This window comes from Falco punctatus (assembly GCF_963210335.1).
Source record: "Falco punctatus genome assembly, chromosome: 6".
Taxonomy (NCBI): domain Eukaryota; kingdom Metazoa; phylum Chordata; class Aves; order Falconiformes; family Falconidae; genus Falco; species Falco punctatus.
This window is the reverse complement of record NC_137585.1, coordinates 85,716,951-85,735,196: the sequence shown is the minus strand read 5'-3', so window position 1 is coordinate 85,735,196 and position 18,246 is coordinate 85,716,951. Positions and strand designations below refer to the sequence as shown.

General features: G+C 39.5%; 1 protein-coding gene across 1 annotated transcript in view; it reads right to left on the bottom strand.

Moving 5' to 3' along the window:
* IL17REL (interleukin 17 receptor E like) overlaps positions 1-18,246 on the bottom strand; it is a 123,002-nt gene that overhangs the window by 24,949 nt on the left and 79,807 nt on the right. Inside the window, exon 17 of the mRNA XM_080393999.1 lies at positions 1-18,246. This exon is cut by the window's left edge and continues 24,949 nt beyond it; it is cut by the window's right edge and continues 27,987 nt beyond it. The gene's annotated coding sequence lies outside the window, so the exon portion shown is untranslated.

The following is an 18,246-nucleotide window of genomic DNA, read 5'->3' as shown; positions in this document are numbered from 1 at the left end:
GAAGAGGCTTCTGCAGGCTGGTTTTGCCTTTTTAGCACCTAAACAAAGCTTTTTCTAAAGGAGGCAGTATGGTTTCTCAGCCTTTTTGGTAGCAAAAAAAAGATACGAAATAACAATAATCTGGAAAAGCAGCTGAGTTTCCCAAGGAACTGCAAAAATCAGGTAATTTTTGGCATTTACAAACGTGAGCAAACTTTTTTAAAACCTTACACATATTAAAGTTGCTTTGCAGATGACCAGTTCTCAATTCCTTTGCGTAACCATGCCAATGAAATTCTCAGCTAGTTGGATTAAAGCCTCTGAAAACTGTAACTCACTGAAAGACAGATTGTGCCGTGTTCTGAACTAGTGCTTCACATTTCCAAGCCTTTGACACGTCTTTTCAGTTTCTAGTATAGCTGTTAGGCTCCTAGCAGTCATTGAGCTAAGCAGTCATTGAGCACAGGTCTGGAAACTAAAATCACCTAGTCAGGATCAAAAGAAACCTTTCTAAACACAAACTACAATGTGTGGGAAAAGGAAATAGAGAAAAGAATGGAGGGAAATAGGCATCACAGCATTCTATTGTCCCCATATTGCAAAAGAAAATATGATTGCCTGCATTCCAGAACCTCCAGAACTTATGAATAAGACATACATGGCATCAGCTATGGTTAAAAGCTCCATTTTATCCTTCATAGATTAACAAATGTTACAAAATGGGCTGTGGTCTTATACTAAATGTAAGGAGCAACAAGTTAGTGACTGAGATACTGAGAAACAGCTAAAGCTCTAGATGTCAATGACAGGGCAAGTGCAGGAGCAAAACTGTGAACCGAACATTCACTATTTTCACCGTCCCACAGTGCTCCCCTTACACTGGAAGATGGGAGATTTTTGATCCTTCCTCCTGAGAGTTGTAACACATATGGGCTAGTATAATTTCTAGGGCAAAGAAATGATACAATTAGTCAAAAGCTAAATACAAACAAAAGATATAGTTGGTTCAAAATTTCTTCACAATCTCCTCTGTAACAGGTCAGGGAAATACAGCAGCAGAAACAGACTATTTTTCTGGGGAAAGTACCAGTGAGATCAGTCCCTGGACCATTTACTCAAATCCTGAGAGGTGCTGGAATAAAAAAAAAGCCCTGATATGCATTCAGCATATTGCAGAGAACTTGTCTACTGGCAACAAGATAAAAAATTTGCATAAATACAATTGCAAAGAAGACAGAAATCAGGCTTACTCTTACTGCCAGTAAGATGACTTCTTGCTTTTTCTGAATCACTCATTGACAATTCAGAAGTTGAACTTCCTCTTGAGCATGATGCTCAGTTGCCCTAGTTGAGCATTCCCAAATCACTGCATATAGCTACTTGCCCAAGTCCTGCTAGCCAGATTAGGACTCCTCCGCTTATAAACATGGGGTACACACTTTCCAAATGCTCACTGAATGCAGTTGCTCCTTCCCCATGACCACCTCACTGTTTCATCTTCCTTTCCTCCTGGGATATCCCAAGTCCCACAGCCAATCCTTCTGCCTTTTGCTGAAGGTGCTGTTACTGCTCAGGTAGACAGCAAACTCCCTTTGATTTCAATGACTGCAATTGACTGTACACTGAATTGTTTCAGTAGCTGTAAAACACAAATGGTGAGCTCTTACACACTCTAAATGTGATAGAGAATAAAGTCATCAATGCTTCACATGTTGAAGCTACATACTTTCAACAAAGCTGGCTGCGGTTGGCAATGTCACAGAAAAAAATGATTGCACGGTTGTTTTTCCCTGGCAATTTAAAGATACAAGTGAATCCACTTGTTACTTTCAACACTCCTCAAAATTCTACCAACTGTGCAAACAATATGTCTAATGGCACTAGACTAGCAGAGCCTGCTTGAAATTAGGTATGTGCTCTGAATAAGAATATCATTGGAATGCCTGTAACAAAAACTCCTCTGAAACTACAACATGACGTGAAGTATGATATGTCCCCTGTTATCATCAGTGGAATCAGAGCACCTATGAACCCAGATCCACAACAGCATCAGCTCCAAGGAACCTGAACTCAGTTCATGTTCTGCAAGAAGTCATGACCTGTGAGCTAAATCAAAACTGAACATCCAGAAACACTCATTCTGGCCTCATGATATATTATAACATAAAAGATAATAGTTCATGTAATTAGACTTTGTATGCATAGATTAAGATGCCAGGCTGTAAAGCAACATTTAGTTTGAGCAGGATTGTGACTTGGATTACATGTCTCTGCAGAAAAGAAGCATTACACATTACTGCAAGTGGAATGTTTAGGGCATAAATGGAGAACCCATTTACTGTGATAAAACACAGGTGGGAACAACTTCATTCCCTGGGGCAGGGAAATAGAGGGTAAATCTCAGACCATATATATCTTGCAGCATTACAAAAAAAAGTATGGAAGAAAATAATAAGGAAAATAGCTACATTAATGAGTCAAAAATGCTAATAAATGGGATCTCACCTCTCCCAAAATTAGGGGGATCTTCCTTCAGCACAACATGCATGCTGTGTGAAATTGCATGGACAATCCAAGTTTCCTGGAATCTGCATCATTCCTATAAGGAAACAGAAAAGAGCAAGTCAGTTACCCATACAAATGAGGCATGACATTACAACAGCCTAAGGGTTAAAATTCAGTCCTCTATACAGGAGCAGAAGCAATGCTCCCCTGAAGCCCCACATCTCAGAGTCTCTAATGAGATGGCACATGCTGCCAACTGTGGCTCAGAAATCCATTTAAAACTTCATGGTTTGACACATGTTGTCGAGTGAGTGGTGGTCTTACCATACTCCAAGTAGGAAAACTGGATCCAAGGCATTTCTCAGATGCTTTGCTTTCTCTTAAGACTGTCCTCAAAAACAAGCCTAAGATGACAACAAAGCAAGTAGCCCACCCCAACCCTGCTATTGAAACAGTTGTTCCATAAAGACTGCAATTCACAATTGCTAAGTCCAGAAGAAGAGATCAAGGAGGACCCTAACAGTACAGACACGTTGTTCACCTGCTCTAAAAGAAACTGAAGTTCTGCCATTCCTTCCCAGCATAGCTGCTTTGGGATGGAACAATTACTGGGCAGAATTGCCATATCAGCAGCAGGGGCTATCAGCCATCGGCTGTGCTCTTTAGAAAGGAATGGCTTAATCACCCTTGAGCATCAGTGGGAGTGCAACCTAATCATAAGCCATGAGAAACTGTCGTGATAAAGCCACTAAGCCCAGAGAACAACTGCAGCACTAGAAATGGAAAATAAGACGCTGTGAAGTCATGGCTGATGGCAGACATGCTAAGCAAGGCATATTTTAGAAAAGTAACATAGATCTCTCCGTGAAAGAAAGGACTAAGAAAATCAATATACTATATCATCATCCACTCTCTGCTGGGAGGCTCCAGGTCACTTGACAAAAGTCTCAGAGTCACAGTTAGTTAGTCCGGGTTATGCTGACCACAAACAGCCAGTGCCAGGGACCGTTACACTCTGCTACCAGGTGACTATTGATCCCCAGGTGCAGTGAAAGCTGTGCCTTATTTAAAGGGCATCTGTGGAAATTTAAGAGCCCCAGTAGCACAGACAGCAGTTTCAAAGCTTTTGCTAAAACTCTGACATGCTTACACCTAGTCAGAGAGCCAAGAAAGCCAGGATTTGTGTTGTTCTACATATGCAGCTAGGTCCTGTGGCTGGAGTGCAAATTTGGAAGAATTTAGATCCCTAGTTTTTCATAAAGGAATCTGAGTTCCCTACAAAGAGGTGTCTCTGAGAAGGCATGCTCTTGAATCTGGCAGTTAACCTATCTTCTCAAAGTAAAACACAAACCATGAGGTTTTATCCATGGTTCAAAATACCACAGGATGTGCTCCTAAAAGAAACTAAAGCAACTGCGACCATCCACAGTGAAAAGTTTTAGTAGGTTAGTTATAGTTTCTCTTTCCAGTGAGGAATATATTTGATGATATTTGGGCTGAATTTTGAAATGCTTATCATGCTTCTTCTCATATTTGCTCATGCTGTGCATTGGATATCTGTGTGAAATAGAGAGGCAAGAAATATTCATCAGAGTGAATTCATAATATGGACATATTGTTCCAAAACCTGCAGGAAGAACAAAGACATTACTCTGAAATTAAATGTACTACCCTAACCAGCAAACCGCTTCAAATCAAGTGTATGAATAACTGTACTTCCAATCGTTTCCTGCCTTTTCAGCTGTTTAAAAACAAGTACGTACTACCTTTCATGATGCCTGCATTTTAAACTAAAATTGAGTTTTAAATATTTAAACAACAGCTAAATAGCATTGATATAAGCTGATGTGGAGGAATATTCGCATTTGGGAACTGCCATCATTGTGTCAATAATAGTTTAAAGCACTGGAGAATTTGTCTTGCAAGACATAAATCTTTAATCAACCTATGAACAATTTGTTATACATTAATTCATATTGAAAATGGCATTCCCATGTCAGAACCACACAAAGACAGGCCTCCCACCACATGGAAACCATCTGCACACAATCCAAGTTACCGTTGTTTAGCAACAGCCTGATAAGCTAGAGGTCCACTTAAATGTGTATGAGCCGTTTCTTTTCATCACATCCTAGTTCTGTCAGCCTGACTTTATGGCATGAAAAAAATGTAACAAGATTACGCAACACAGCTGGACAGCTCTTCCAGGCTTTCAAACAAAACACTGTGTAAAAGTTACTGTCAAACACACCTGTCCATTCCATTTGCTTATCTGTCAGTGCACAATCAGTTTCTTACAAAGCTCCTACTTTGTAGAGCACCTTGAGACACAAGACTGTTTTAGACAGCCAGGTTCTATTTCACATGAAGTTGATAGGATGATAAAAGTAAAAGGGTCTTTCCTTTAAGGAGGTTTGTAGCTATTACAGCAGTGAACAAAGACAGTATTCGGTCTGAATTTGCTGAAGATCACATACTGGGAGATAAAGAACTGCAAGTCACATTCATGTGTAAATGCTCACATTAGTCTTTGTAGTTTTGAGCATTACTCCTGCTTTCTTTTATTTTCTCTATTATAATTACTTATCATTCAAAATAGTAAGTATTCCTGCCAATTTTACTTGATCTCTCATCAGTCTGTGATGTGGAGGTGCTGCTGATATTCCTGCAGGACCTGTTAAGGCTGAGTGAGATTACTTTAAAACAGCTTGTTCACTGCTGTTTGGTTGCTACCAGAAGATTGTGATGGGCACTTGCGTCTGTTCCCTAAAGGCTCTCATGAGTGCAGTCCTACATCTTTCACAATGAGGTTTTATATTTGTCACTCTAGTTCTGTCACAGGTGAACATGCTTGAAGGAACCATCAATGAAAGTATTAGGGCTTTTGTATTTGAAATAAAAGAGGAGGCAGATTTGAGGAAATAAATAATGAGCACCTCTTCCTCCTATCACATACATTAACAGTGCAGCATTAGAGTATTTGAAAGATATGGCATATTTGGAGTTAAGATTATTTGAGGACACAGGACCTCTCCACTTCTTAGGGGCAGTTAAACTCTTGTCTCCCATCTCCCAGAGCGAGTCTGAACCACTCTAAGGTATACTTGAGTGTTGTTCTTAATCTCTGCTATTGGAGTATGTTCACTTTACATGAAACATACATCAGGGTAAAGAGAGAAAAACAGGCAAAGCTACTAAGCTCCTATCACTCCTCCACCAAAAACTTTAGTATTCTATGCAATGCTGAACATCATTAAGAAGAGTACTTGAGAAAAATCCACTCTGGAGTAACACACACAATAGTGGTTAGTGAACTCTGTTGTAAGATATGGGTTCAAAGCCCCTTGAATTGCAAGAGAATTTAATCTGGGTTTCCCACATCTTCAGAAATTCCAGTCCAGAATGATTGGGTAGGAAGAAGTAAGAATAGAGTAGTTTTTCTGTCTGGTTGTTTAGTGAATAAAGTATGGCGCTTCTTCATGCTTCCACCACAAATTTGCAAAAATACAGTTGGCAAAGCTTGTCTTTTTCTTTTGGACACAATGTTTTAGTGAATTTAGGATTAAATTTGCTGATAGTTTTGACAACTGAAATAGAACCCAAAAGTATTTTTCCTCGTTTCATTTATAGTCTGAAAAAGAGAGCACACGAGGATTAGATAACTTTTATTTCTACAAAAATACGTATGACGGCAAGGACATTGAACACATGCATTACAAAAGACTCTCACCTTGACTCCCTCCCCAGCTCTCCTTGCATCTCTTTCTTAATTTGATGCTTCATACTTTCGGACCCATTTCACCAGCCATCTTCGCCAGGAAGACTTACTGACACACTCCAGCACCCACAGGTGCATCTATCCTGGCCCTAATCTACTTCACTTTGATGCCAGAGCTAAGAGTAATTTTCCAGCCCATCACAGCACTGGAGTGCAGAAGATACAGAAGTTAGGGCTCATTCCTTCTCCCCAGCTCACAGTTCTGCTACAGGGTTGAGGCAGAAGCTGCCTCGTAGTGAGTTTAAAATGCGGTATGCAGGCTCCAGAGCTGCCATACATTCACCTTCTATAAACAGAACCTGCCCCACCTATTGCCACCAATCTAAACAGACTTCACAAAAAATAACTGGGTACTGTGCGATATGCATCGCTGAAGAGCAGATGCAGGAAGGAAGACTTCCAGAATATATTTTATTAATGTGTGAAGATTTCCTCTTTCATCGAGCAAACTATATACATTCTACAACTTTTTTTTTTTTTTCCATTGCAGAGTGCTCCTTGCAAGGCACCAATAAGAAGGCCCCTCATGGTGCATTGAATTCAGCCTTAGTATGGTGGGAGACAACAGTGTTTATCATCATGATGATCCAGATAAAATCCAGATTATTTTTCAGAACTCCTTTGCCCTTCCCAGCTAGGGGTGGGCTGGGCAGGGAAGGGTCTCACAGCCAGATCCCACTACCCTGTGCCAGTATATTGGCCAGCTGGCAAGGAGTGTATAATAACTGGCTAGGTACTGCTGCCTCTCAACTCGGGAAAATCAATGAAGCGGTTTCAGAAACTCTTCTGCCTTCTTACAGTTCTTGCTGCTATGTCAGCAGTGCGGGGACCATCCCCACAGACTCACTGAATGTACTGCAGCCAAGAGATTCAGGGATGTAGCCTATTTCTTTATTGGCTATTTTAGGACCAGAGTGAAGACAGCCATAGAACTGAGAATTAAAAAATCACGTTTTTCTTATGCTTGTCTCTCCCGACTGCTGCCAACCAGACAGCATTGAGAAGGAAGCCACTAGATTTGAATATTTTGCAACGACAGTTGGTTTTTTACCTTTTTGTATGTGTAGCTTTCTAGGATTATTAACAAACACAATTAAAATCATCATCATTTAACTACACATTAGGCACCCATAACAGACCTCAGAAGGGTTGCTCTACATCTTTTTAAGTGTGCATCACTTTAAAGCTGGTTGACTGCTAGTCATCTCTCATCCTGTATAGGGGTCAGAGGTATCTGCAGCTCCTGTACTCCCAAATGCAAGATTATCTCTAAAATCTATTTTCCCATCTTACATTTCTTTTGTTCAGAGCAGTGAAAAATAGAGTGCAATAAGAGTTAGTACTTACTGTGAGTACTACGTACATTATGTGAAAGAAACAGATCTAGCATGGATCTGTGACTTCCATAATTCTATTTTATTGTTCTTTTCTTTGCCAAGTCCCCAACACAACATAATTTGATTTCGTATCATTCAAATGACGACAATTACATGATTAATATAAATGAACAATGTCTGAGGGGAAAAAAAAGACCAGATGAATATAAACAGCAGAGAATGATTCACTCCTGGTGTAATTTCTGTGTCAGTGGAAAATGCACCAGGTATAAATTTGGCCCTGTGACGCAGAACTTCCAGGAAACATGAAGCTGTTGTAACTAGAGATCTCTGCTGACGTATGAATTGAAAAACAAAATAGAAATGAGGCAAATTCAGCATGAGCATAAAAGGAGTGAAACCAGCTCTCTTAACTACCCAGCTGAAAGAAAATAACAGCCTGGACCAAAATAACCTAATGTACAGAAAGAAAAGGATGAAAACATGAGGAAAGAACAACAGCATCGTGAACAGTTTTGAGAAGTGGCACATAGTAAATAGGATGACTAAAATGGAAAAAGTGTTTTCCATGACATTCAGCACAGTAGACAAATCGTTGACTTCTGAGAAACTCAGTTCAGAGAGTGTCCAATGAACTACACCTTTCAATAAACATCCTTTATGCCCATTAATAACCAAAGTATTACTTTAGCTTTTGCTAATACCACACTCACACATAGAATTGTGAAGAGACAGCTTTTGATCTGACAAAATTAGGGTAAAGGTGATCTGTTCTTACATAACTGGTGCTGTCATTTTCATCACTTCACAAGGGGCACAAGTACCAGCCCATCTCAGGAGATGCCCCACACTTTCAATTGAAACTCATACTAGTGTAAAATACACGTGACAGAATAGGGTGCGGAAGAGCTAAGGTCAATATGCATTTTATTACAAATGAACCCATCTTACTGGCATGTTTTGCTTCCTAAATTTGATAACAGAGTGTCAGAACCATCATCAGCTCTGCTGTCCCAATCTGTCCTGGGGCAGCTATGGGAGCATGTCACACCACCTGCCTTCCCTGCTTGCCCTCCCTGCCTGGGTTTACTCCCTATGGAGTATGGGAGAAGGGGGCCACCCACGTCTTACTCTACGTTAGACACAGTCGAGACATGCACTTGATGCCCAGGACTGTCTGTAGCAATTATTCATTAATATGCACAGATTTTACTGTGAAGAGAAGATAATTCAGGTCAGAGAACAGTAGTGAAATCTTGCTTGCATTTATTTTTAAGAAACTGGCATATTTTATTCAAATATCTACCGTTGTTCCTAAACCAGGTAACTTATTAATGGTGTCACCGACTATACTATAAACCCTTCTGTTCCGTATTAGCTGTGACTCATATGGAAGCCAATCTGTAGATTCTTTTTTTCTGATAGTTTATTAAAGAAATGGTACTATTAAAAACTCAAGTTCACAAGTTCTCCAAGAGCAGTGAGGAGAGGTTTAGGCTCACTTCCCATCATGTATTTCTTCTCCTGAGAATTAACAATCAAAAAGAAATGGGAGAGTGAAGAAGGAAAATAAATCCAGATCTTCAAATGGCCTCTCTCATGCTCGTGACAAGGTAATTAAGTTATGGGTTGAGAATTCACCCTTGTTACAACATGAACCTTTCCTTTCTGGTGAAAGCTGAATGCATGCGAATGATCTCACCAAGCTGTATCCCTAAAAACCTACACCATGTAATCACGAGCATACCCACAGTGTGAACTTCATAAGCACAAATTAAATTTCCACTGACAGACAATCCCAAAGACACAACCTAGATGCAATCTGATTTTGCCATGTTCTCCAGGGTAGGACTAAGTCTTATCACCCTTGACAAGTAAGCTTTTTTCAGTTGTGTTGTTTAAAATAGTGTCATCAGAAAGAAGGAGCACTTTATTATAGCCCTGTATCAGACTAATATTTACTAGATTGCAAGTCTGGAATCTGAAATCATTAACAGCCTGCTCATGCTTATCATTTGACCTGTAAAAAATGAATCCAAATAGACATATTTGAGGAGGATTTTGACAATTATGAAGCAATGTCTTTCAAAGTACTAAAATTGCAGTTGCTGTTACTATATAGAGATTGCTTCTCAAATAACAGTCTTTCTAAAAGATAAAGAAAACAGACACACGGAAAATACTGACATTGTTATCAAGGAAATATTTCCATCTAAAACAATTAATAGTGTTCTTGCTTGGCTTTATTGTCATGAATTTTCTGTTATGACTGAACTACAAAATAGATTTCAGTGTTTAACAAGTAATGTTTATCTCTTGATTTTCCATTATCACATTAATATTACCTAATTTCAAAAATACTAACAAATAAGGAAAAGAAGATCTTATTCTTGTCAGTCAATTCCAAATGGGACATTTTTGTCCAACAGGAAAACATAGCATATGTATATTATTGGTTTGATTGATTTGTTCTCTGTCTTATGTTTTGCAAGGAAGGCTTGAGGTGTAACAGGCAGGGATTTAGTAAAAGCCATTTTCTAAATAAATAAAAGTGAATTATTTCCCTGTGGCAACCGCCCTGAAGAATATTGCACAAAGAATCCTACATAGTTTGATGATTCTTTTTACATGATAAATGATGACCATCTGTCCAGGCAAGGATCAGTAGTGTGGCTTATCTTACAAAGTAAAGCAAGGTCAGAAGTTTATGCATTCATCTTTATGTGTCTGAGATGGCAAATAGCACCATCAATGTATTACATGTACATCAGTTTGCATCCCTGATCCAAAGTGAAAAATTTGGTGCAGACAAGGCTATTTACTACTTGAACAACATAAGCCAATTTCTATAATAGTGACTTGATCCTGAAATGTATTTTCATGTAGACTCTCAACATTGCCAATGAGATACTTGTAAAATTATGAGCCATTAACTTCAGCAGAAAACAACTTAATCAGTATTGCCCTTCTGAAGACTTCTATCATGGACACGTCTAACTAACCAACAAATAGTGATCCTTTCTATTGAACAGTCCCTAAAAGCAGCAGCTGGCAAACAGGGGAACTGGATAGGAAAACAGTCAGGTGGTTGGGTAAGATGGAGACATCCAGTGACAACTTTAGGACTAGAAGGAGTTAGAGGACTAGTACAGGCACCTGTTTTTCTTTCAGAAGGGGAACAGAGATAGGAAAGGAATTCCCCATCAACCTCTAATCTTCCTTCCCATGATTTAAGCAGAGAGGAAGAGAGGAAAGCTGGAAGAAAAGGTAAGAAGAAGAGAAAGCAGAAAACATGTTCCTAATTTCTTCCTCTGCTCCCTTCTACCCGTCACAGGCAATACTACAGGAACAGTAACAAAACAACAGCAGGTACAAAGGATCAAAGCAGGCTAGAAGAACCAAAAGGGAGATGTCATGGGGGTACAGGGGATCACCAGATCCCTTATTATTGCTAGGCTGACTCCTTAGCAACCCAGCCTGCATATGAACATAGACTTTACCATCACCAAAAGGTTTGGATGTGTCTCTGACACTGCTAAATATTCAAGGTAAAACCTGTCCTGTCCCTTTGTAACAATTTTATACAGGTCCTTGCACATTTGAGTCCTGGCTTCCAAATTCCCAGTGCAGGACAATATCACTAGCTTCCCCACTTCTGCTTGCTCCAGGAAATCCTACAAGCATAGGGATAACTTCTCTGATTTTCTCCCTTTTTTTTTCCTTTTTCTTTTTTTTTTTTTTTTTTTTTTTTAAATATAAAACTGGAACTATTTTCCCCACAGCAAACTGACTTGCAGTTTTCTAAAATTCCTGTGTGCCTGTGGTCAGAGAAAAATGTCTTACATGATTTAAGTCAAATTCTCAACAGAGAAAAACAAAATTTGGTCTTTGCTTTTAGCAGAGATTGAGTGTTACCACCTTCTGTTTTGGATATAGGTTAGCTTGTTTTATTGATAAGGGCTTGTTTCTGTGCCAGAGCCCACTCAGAGTGCAGTGGTCTGATTTACTAATGTAAATCAGCACAGGAACATTGCTGCCTCTTTGTATACTCTCTTTCCCCCCATCCTCACTCCACTCCACTCACTGTCATTGCTAGATATATTCAAGGCATTCTGTGTCTCCTTCCAGAGAAAATAATTCTTTCCACCATGTTTTATCCACATCTTCAGCTCTAATATTAAATTTCATAACTGGGCTATGCCGATCACAGCTGGGGCAGAAGGAACCTAGAGGATCTGAGGCACTATTGCTCTGGTTCTAAATAGCACTGTCCTTGTCTCTCTGAATCACCAGGTTTTTTTGTCTGAGGTCTCCTCGCTTTTATTTACCACATCATATAACCAAGCATTTGTTGTCTGGGATTATAGTATAAACCTACAGCAGAAGATCAAAATGGAAGTGTCTGCCCTACACCATTCACATCCCTGACATCTAGCAAAGGTTTCTAGAGAGCACTTCCTAACTCTCTATTAACTCTATATCTAGATACACCTGCTATGTCACCGTACAGGAGATGTGCTTCAAGAGACAGGATGCACAGCAAGCAGAAGATAATGGAGTGGTCACATTAAATTTAACAACAGAAGCACCTCCTAATTATAAAGCAATACCCCTTATTTTCAACACAATTTATCTCTATTAAAAATAACTCTCAGTCTGTGTAATCATTATATGAGTAGTGCTGCAGATGAAGCTACCCAAAGGGCTATTTTTTTCTGTATCTTAACTAATTTATTTTGCCTGCATCTAATATTCCTTGCATATTATCTTGCCAAGAGAAATATGGACATACTGTTCCATACAGCTATGTATGAATTGGTGACCTTGTTAAGAAGTTAGCAATATATTAGTCCCACTTTCTGTGGTTTTGTCATCTAAAGAAATTTATGCCACGCTAGTCACCCCACCAAGCAAAATATAACAGAGAAATTGAGGGAGAAAATTCAAATGAAATGTGATGAGAGAGTAGGGATATTAGTAGAAATCATAAGAATATGAGGATTCTTTTTCTTAGAAAGCAGGTGAATAAGAGGCTATGGGATTAAAAAACACAAAGAACAAGGCTGAGAGACTCATATTCACTGTGTTGAAACACAAAAGTAAGAGGATATGCAATCAAAATAGAACATCATCTCACATGATAGTCACTCAAACTCTGGAACTACATTTCCAGTTGTCACAAGCATCAGGACGGTAGAGAGATGAAAAGGAGATTACCTGTTCAGAGATGGCACAAGAAAATATGGAACAGAGTTAACAGCACTTCAGAGGAGATTAATCTTCATGTTTCAGGGTGTAGCGAAAAAGTGTCTTAACTTTTCTGAGGTACCTGAGCTGGCCACTTTCATAGCAAGACGGAATGGCTGATCAGGCCACCTAACTAGACCGCCATGTTACATTAACTCGCAGACTAGGCTTCACCTGCAGAGTAGGAATGTTGAGACTGAGCTAAGTTGTCTTTTCCCTGTAAAAAGCCAGACAAAACCTACAACTGCACTGTTTTCCACCCCAGTGTTATATCCACCTACTATCCATACGGTAAGATTGCATTTTCCTTCCATTCGAATTACTGCAAAAGCTCTGTCAAAAAGGAAAGTTAGAAGGACAAAAAAAGTTTGAAAGATCAAAACCGCGTGTGTACATATATGGAAGGAAGGTGCCTACCTTCCGCTTCTGAAACTGGATTTATGCTGGTCTCATAACTTCTGTAGGAAGCCAGGCCAGGCTACGTACACAAGATATGGGACATAAACTGCAGTGCTCTTCATCTCTGAGCCATTTGGTCTGAGTTATCATCACAAAGAGCTGGAGGGACATCTAGTGGACTTGTTCACAAGTAGGAAGGCCTTTGTGCTATCCTTTTACTGCGCTGCTCCACATCAGACGTGTTAATGTTGGTCTTTCCACTCAGTAAGCGTATGAAATGCCTGAACAGTGCTAAAATCCACACCATGCAAAACAGGCAGCCAGCTATAAAACACAGTCATCGACTCCAGATCTGTAGTCCAACCCTCATATCCAAACTGAGATACAACTTAAGCCAATCTACAGCTAACTGACACTATTAGGTCAGAACTACGTGTTTAAAATACAGATCTGAGGCATTTTAACTGTAAAGATGTATACTGCACATTGTGCCAGCCTTCCAAGAGGCGTTTATGGTTTAACACCTATGAAAATTCCTTTACAGGCTGAAAGCAAGAGAAAATTCTATTTTAAATATCTCCTTTAAGAGTAAGAGAGAACTATCTTCCAACTTTAACCTGTTGGTTTCAAGAGGAGTAATGCATTTTGGAAAGCAGAATGAGACGTTCAGCAACATGTATTTTATAGAAACTTTATTCTTATCCAAGCTATGAATATTTAATTACATTGTAGCCTTGCTCAATAACATACCTGAACATTTCCAAGCTTCTTAGGAATGGAGTTACAAGTGTACTTAGATGTTTAGAGAGGGGGACAGAGCAGAGCTGGGGAATGCTCTGATTCTGTGGAGTAATCCTACTAATTTCAAATACCTTTAAAAACTCCAAGGGAGATTATATTTCAGAGTCTAAACATCTTTGGTGTCTGAGTCCAACAGATGCATTCCAAAATATTTCATCAGCTTAAAGCCTGTGTCTTTAAGAATATCTTGAGATAATTTGGTAATTCCCACAAATTTTAATTTGAGCTTCTTGACCTGCAATTGTGTTCAACTTTGTTCCAGACATGGGCAATCAATTTTTCTGTTTAACTGAACTTCTAAAGTATTCTAGTTTAAGAAGTAACAGAAGGAGAATGAGGCAAAAGCCATTTCCCTCTTCTGTTCACCCAAGTGAAAAGCTGAGTCTCAGCTTTTGCCTCTCTGGTTTTCCCTCTAGATCTCTATGGCTGAAGCTATAGAAACAGAAAAGTCCTCCAGACAGTGAATTTCAGTAATGTTTTCAGCTTTTCAAATTTAAAAGTTATTTCATTCTATGGTCTGTTTTGATTAAAGTGAAATGGGCCAATATCAAACTAGGCCAACTAAAAAAATCAGCTTGGCAATCAGTTCTGTTGAAGAAGCTGAATAACTAAAGGGAATAGGCTAACTTCTCCCAGTTATAAACTACTTTATTTACTGAGTTCTTTCCATACGCAGAGTTGTCCTAAAAAAACACAGCTCTCGAAAAGCATGAAAGTTTCAGGGCAATGGAAACCAGGAATGGAGACTAGGAATAAAACAGGTAGGAGGAAAGAAGAAATCTTTATTTAAAATTTAAAAAAAAAAAAATCATATGTCTTTCTCATGATTTTTCTGGAACCTAGCAGATGGCTCTTCAGTCCCTGGCAGTGAAAGGCCTACAGGTAGAACCGGGAACTGCCTGGAAACCAAGTTATCATCCATTTGAATTCTCAGATCTCTTGTCTGCTTCCACCTACAAGTTTTGTCCAGGCAGCCTGTGAGAACTTCAGAAATCTGAGTCAAGCTGGTGGTCATTCATTTGCAACCCAACAGCTGAAATACAGTCATCCTGACACAGATGGGATACAGTAGACCCTATTTTTTGCACTTAGTTTATGCACTTCATGCCAACCTGTGTGGCTCAGATCTGTTGCGATTGGCTTGCTCACTATCCACACCCATATTTCAGTCTGGAAGTCGAGACAGAAACACAGAAAGCCAACACTGAACAATAAAAAGCTCTACAAGCGCCTGCTTCAGCTACAATCCCTGGTGGGAATCTTTCTTTTCCTGCAGTTCTCACAGGCTTAGCTGGTGTTTCCCAGGTGTTTGTGATGCTGCCCAGAAGAGCGAGGGCTTTTCACATCTAGCGATCAAATATATTACTCTCGCCCTAGTCTGCGCATAAAATTCATGTCGCACAGGCTAACTTCCAGCTGGCTGCCCCAAATCTGTGCTGGGACATAAAGCTAGGAGACCCAAAATGCTGTGGTTGAAGGGCAAGACGTTGGGACAGAGTCTGACCAGACTGATCGGTTTCTAAAGGGACAGTCTGTCCTGTCATAGCAGCATGTGCCACAAGAAAGATCACAAGATGTCTATCTAAATAATGGTAATTTTTCATCACAGTAGTGAAAATACAATGAAAAATGTTACTTTTAGAAAACAATTAGTTTTTCAAACATCTGCACTTTTCACTCCAGCCTGTGGCACAGAGTTCTCACTGTTGGCTTTGTAAAAAAATCACTAGGATTTCTCTCAGAAGTTTCTGACCTTGCAAGGGGAATTTTCTCCTTTTCTAGAATCATACAAAGTGATAAGTGAATAGAATCAGTGTGACAGAAGGTAGACATGCAAACAGGAAAATCACACTTGGAAATTTTACTGCTTTGTTGGTTGTTTCATACAGAATAAATATTTGGTAACACAACATTCATGTGCCATAGAAGTACAAATACCGAATGCTTTATACACAGACAGGAGGCTGGGAGCAATCTGATCTTCAGGTAATTGTGAATTCATATGTCAAAGAAGACGATCTCCTTCAAGAAAGTACAGTCTTTCTGTTTGAATACATTCCTTAAGAAACATGTTCATTTCAGGTTATTTTGCCATACATAAATAACATGGACATTTGTAATCCCAGCACATGTTGCTACACATCCTGATGTACCTAATGCCCTTCACATCCCTCAATAGATACAAGTCCAGATGGGCTTTCACTTTCCTAACTGAATCCCTGCACACTCAGACAGTGTCTCTTCTTCCAGCTTTTGGAGGAATGACCTGACCCTGCTTCTACCTTTTTATTACATTCCTTTCTCACGTTTTTCAGTCAGGTCACCTCACCTACTTTTTCTTCCGGACTGTAGCAGACAGCTGCCACAACACCGATGTCGGTCACCCACTAACCTCAACCCACAAGCTCTCAGCTGGCTCTCATGCATTCCTAGGCAAAGTTAATCTACAGTATGTAAAGTCTGTACAAGAAGAAAGCAAAATCTTCCAAAGACCAGCTTTCTGAAACAGAAGTCAGCAAACCCATAAAACCCTCTTGCACCAACACAGGAACATTGTGACTTCTGCTGCCACGTTGCTTAATATAGGCCAACATTTTATGGACTACAAGGATGTAGAAAGTATGTTTTCATAAGTAGACAGCGCTCATCCACAGCAAGTCATGCAAGACATGTAAATACAGACTATTGAGCAAGCCACTTGCTTTCATCAACATTTTGACTTTTAGGTTCCTAGATTTACTTGAATCCAAACATGAAAGCAAAGGTTCTGAAATGCACACTTAAAACTGAACCCAATCTTATTTAAAAAAAAAATAATAATAATAATAAAAAAAACCAAACTAAAGAAAACTGGGCAGATTTCCATTCTTATGATTTTTATTTTTTTTTTGGCATTTTTCCCTGAATGGACTAATAATACCTGTCACAAAGACAAAATATCTGACAATCTTTCTTTCCACTATGCTAGTGTTAGATTTGTCCCATTCTCACAATACTTTCATGGACAGACATAGGAATGGGGAATAAACACCAGCATTTGGCCAGTGGATTTTCTAACTAGATCATGTAAAAGACATCTCCTGAAAGCTAGATGCAATTAAAAGTCAGCTCTGTGCATTTACTAGCTACATAGTATTTATGGAAAAGTTATGAAGACAATTAATAGTTACCCAAAACCTGAAGCTGAGGTTTTCCTTGGATAAGGACTTTGCAATGTGCCATTTTACAGAGTCTGATTGTTATGTCCCAGGGCATCCGTCTGGACATTCAGACCGCAGGAGCAAATTGCTGCACTATGTATTGCTATATGTTCTAAATCCAAGTCCAGACCTACAGTTCAAAAGATAATTTTCAATTCTGTGGCATTCAAAATACATAGCTGGAATGAATTTCTAAAAGTTTGCAGTGAACAAACCCACAAAATCTATTGAAATGGTGAAGGTGTCTTATACCAGCCCGAAAATGACAACTAAACCTACTGCTAATCTTATTGCTAGAAGCGGCAGGCAGCAAAAACACAAGGTGATTCCCAACAGATCTACAGGCCAGCAAAAAAATCCCCATCTCAGCCTTGCAATCCTTTTGACTGAGTAATAGTAGAAGTATTATGTCTACCAGTTCCTTTCCCACCCTTACTCATATTTCCACCCAACTCAATTCAATGACAAAGGGGAGAAAAAAGAAAAAAAACCCAACTCTTACCTCTTTCAGTCCTTAGGATCCAGAAAGCAAGGGCAATCTTCGCTCCCACTACCTTTTTCTTTTTCACTTTTTTTTTTTTTTTTTAAAAAAAAAAAGGATGTGTTTCTTGCTTTAAAATCACTTTTCCTGGAATCACAGGAACACAACGGCTGAGGCTGGCAGAGATGTCTGGAGATCATTTAGTCCAACATTCCTGTTCAAAGCAGGGTCACCTAGACCAGGTTCTGGTGAACCATGTCCAGAGATATTTTTGAATATCTGCAGGGAAGGAAACCCACCGGCCTCTCTGGGCAACCTGTGCCCGTGTTTGACCATCCTCGCAGTAAAAACACTCTCCTTGTGTTCGAATGGGAATTCTCATACTTCGGTTTGTGCCAGTTCCCTCTTGTTCCTTCACTGGGTACCACTTAGCAGGGTCTGTCTCTTGTCGTCTTTACTGTCCCCCATCAGATATTTGCACACATTGGCAATATCCCCCTGAGATATCCCCACTTGAAT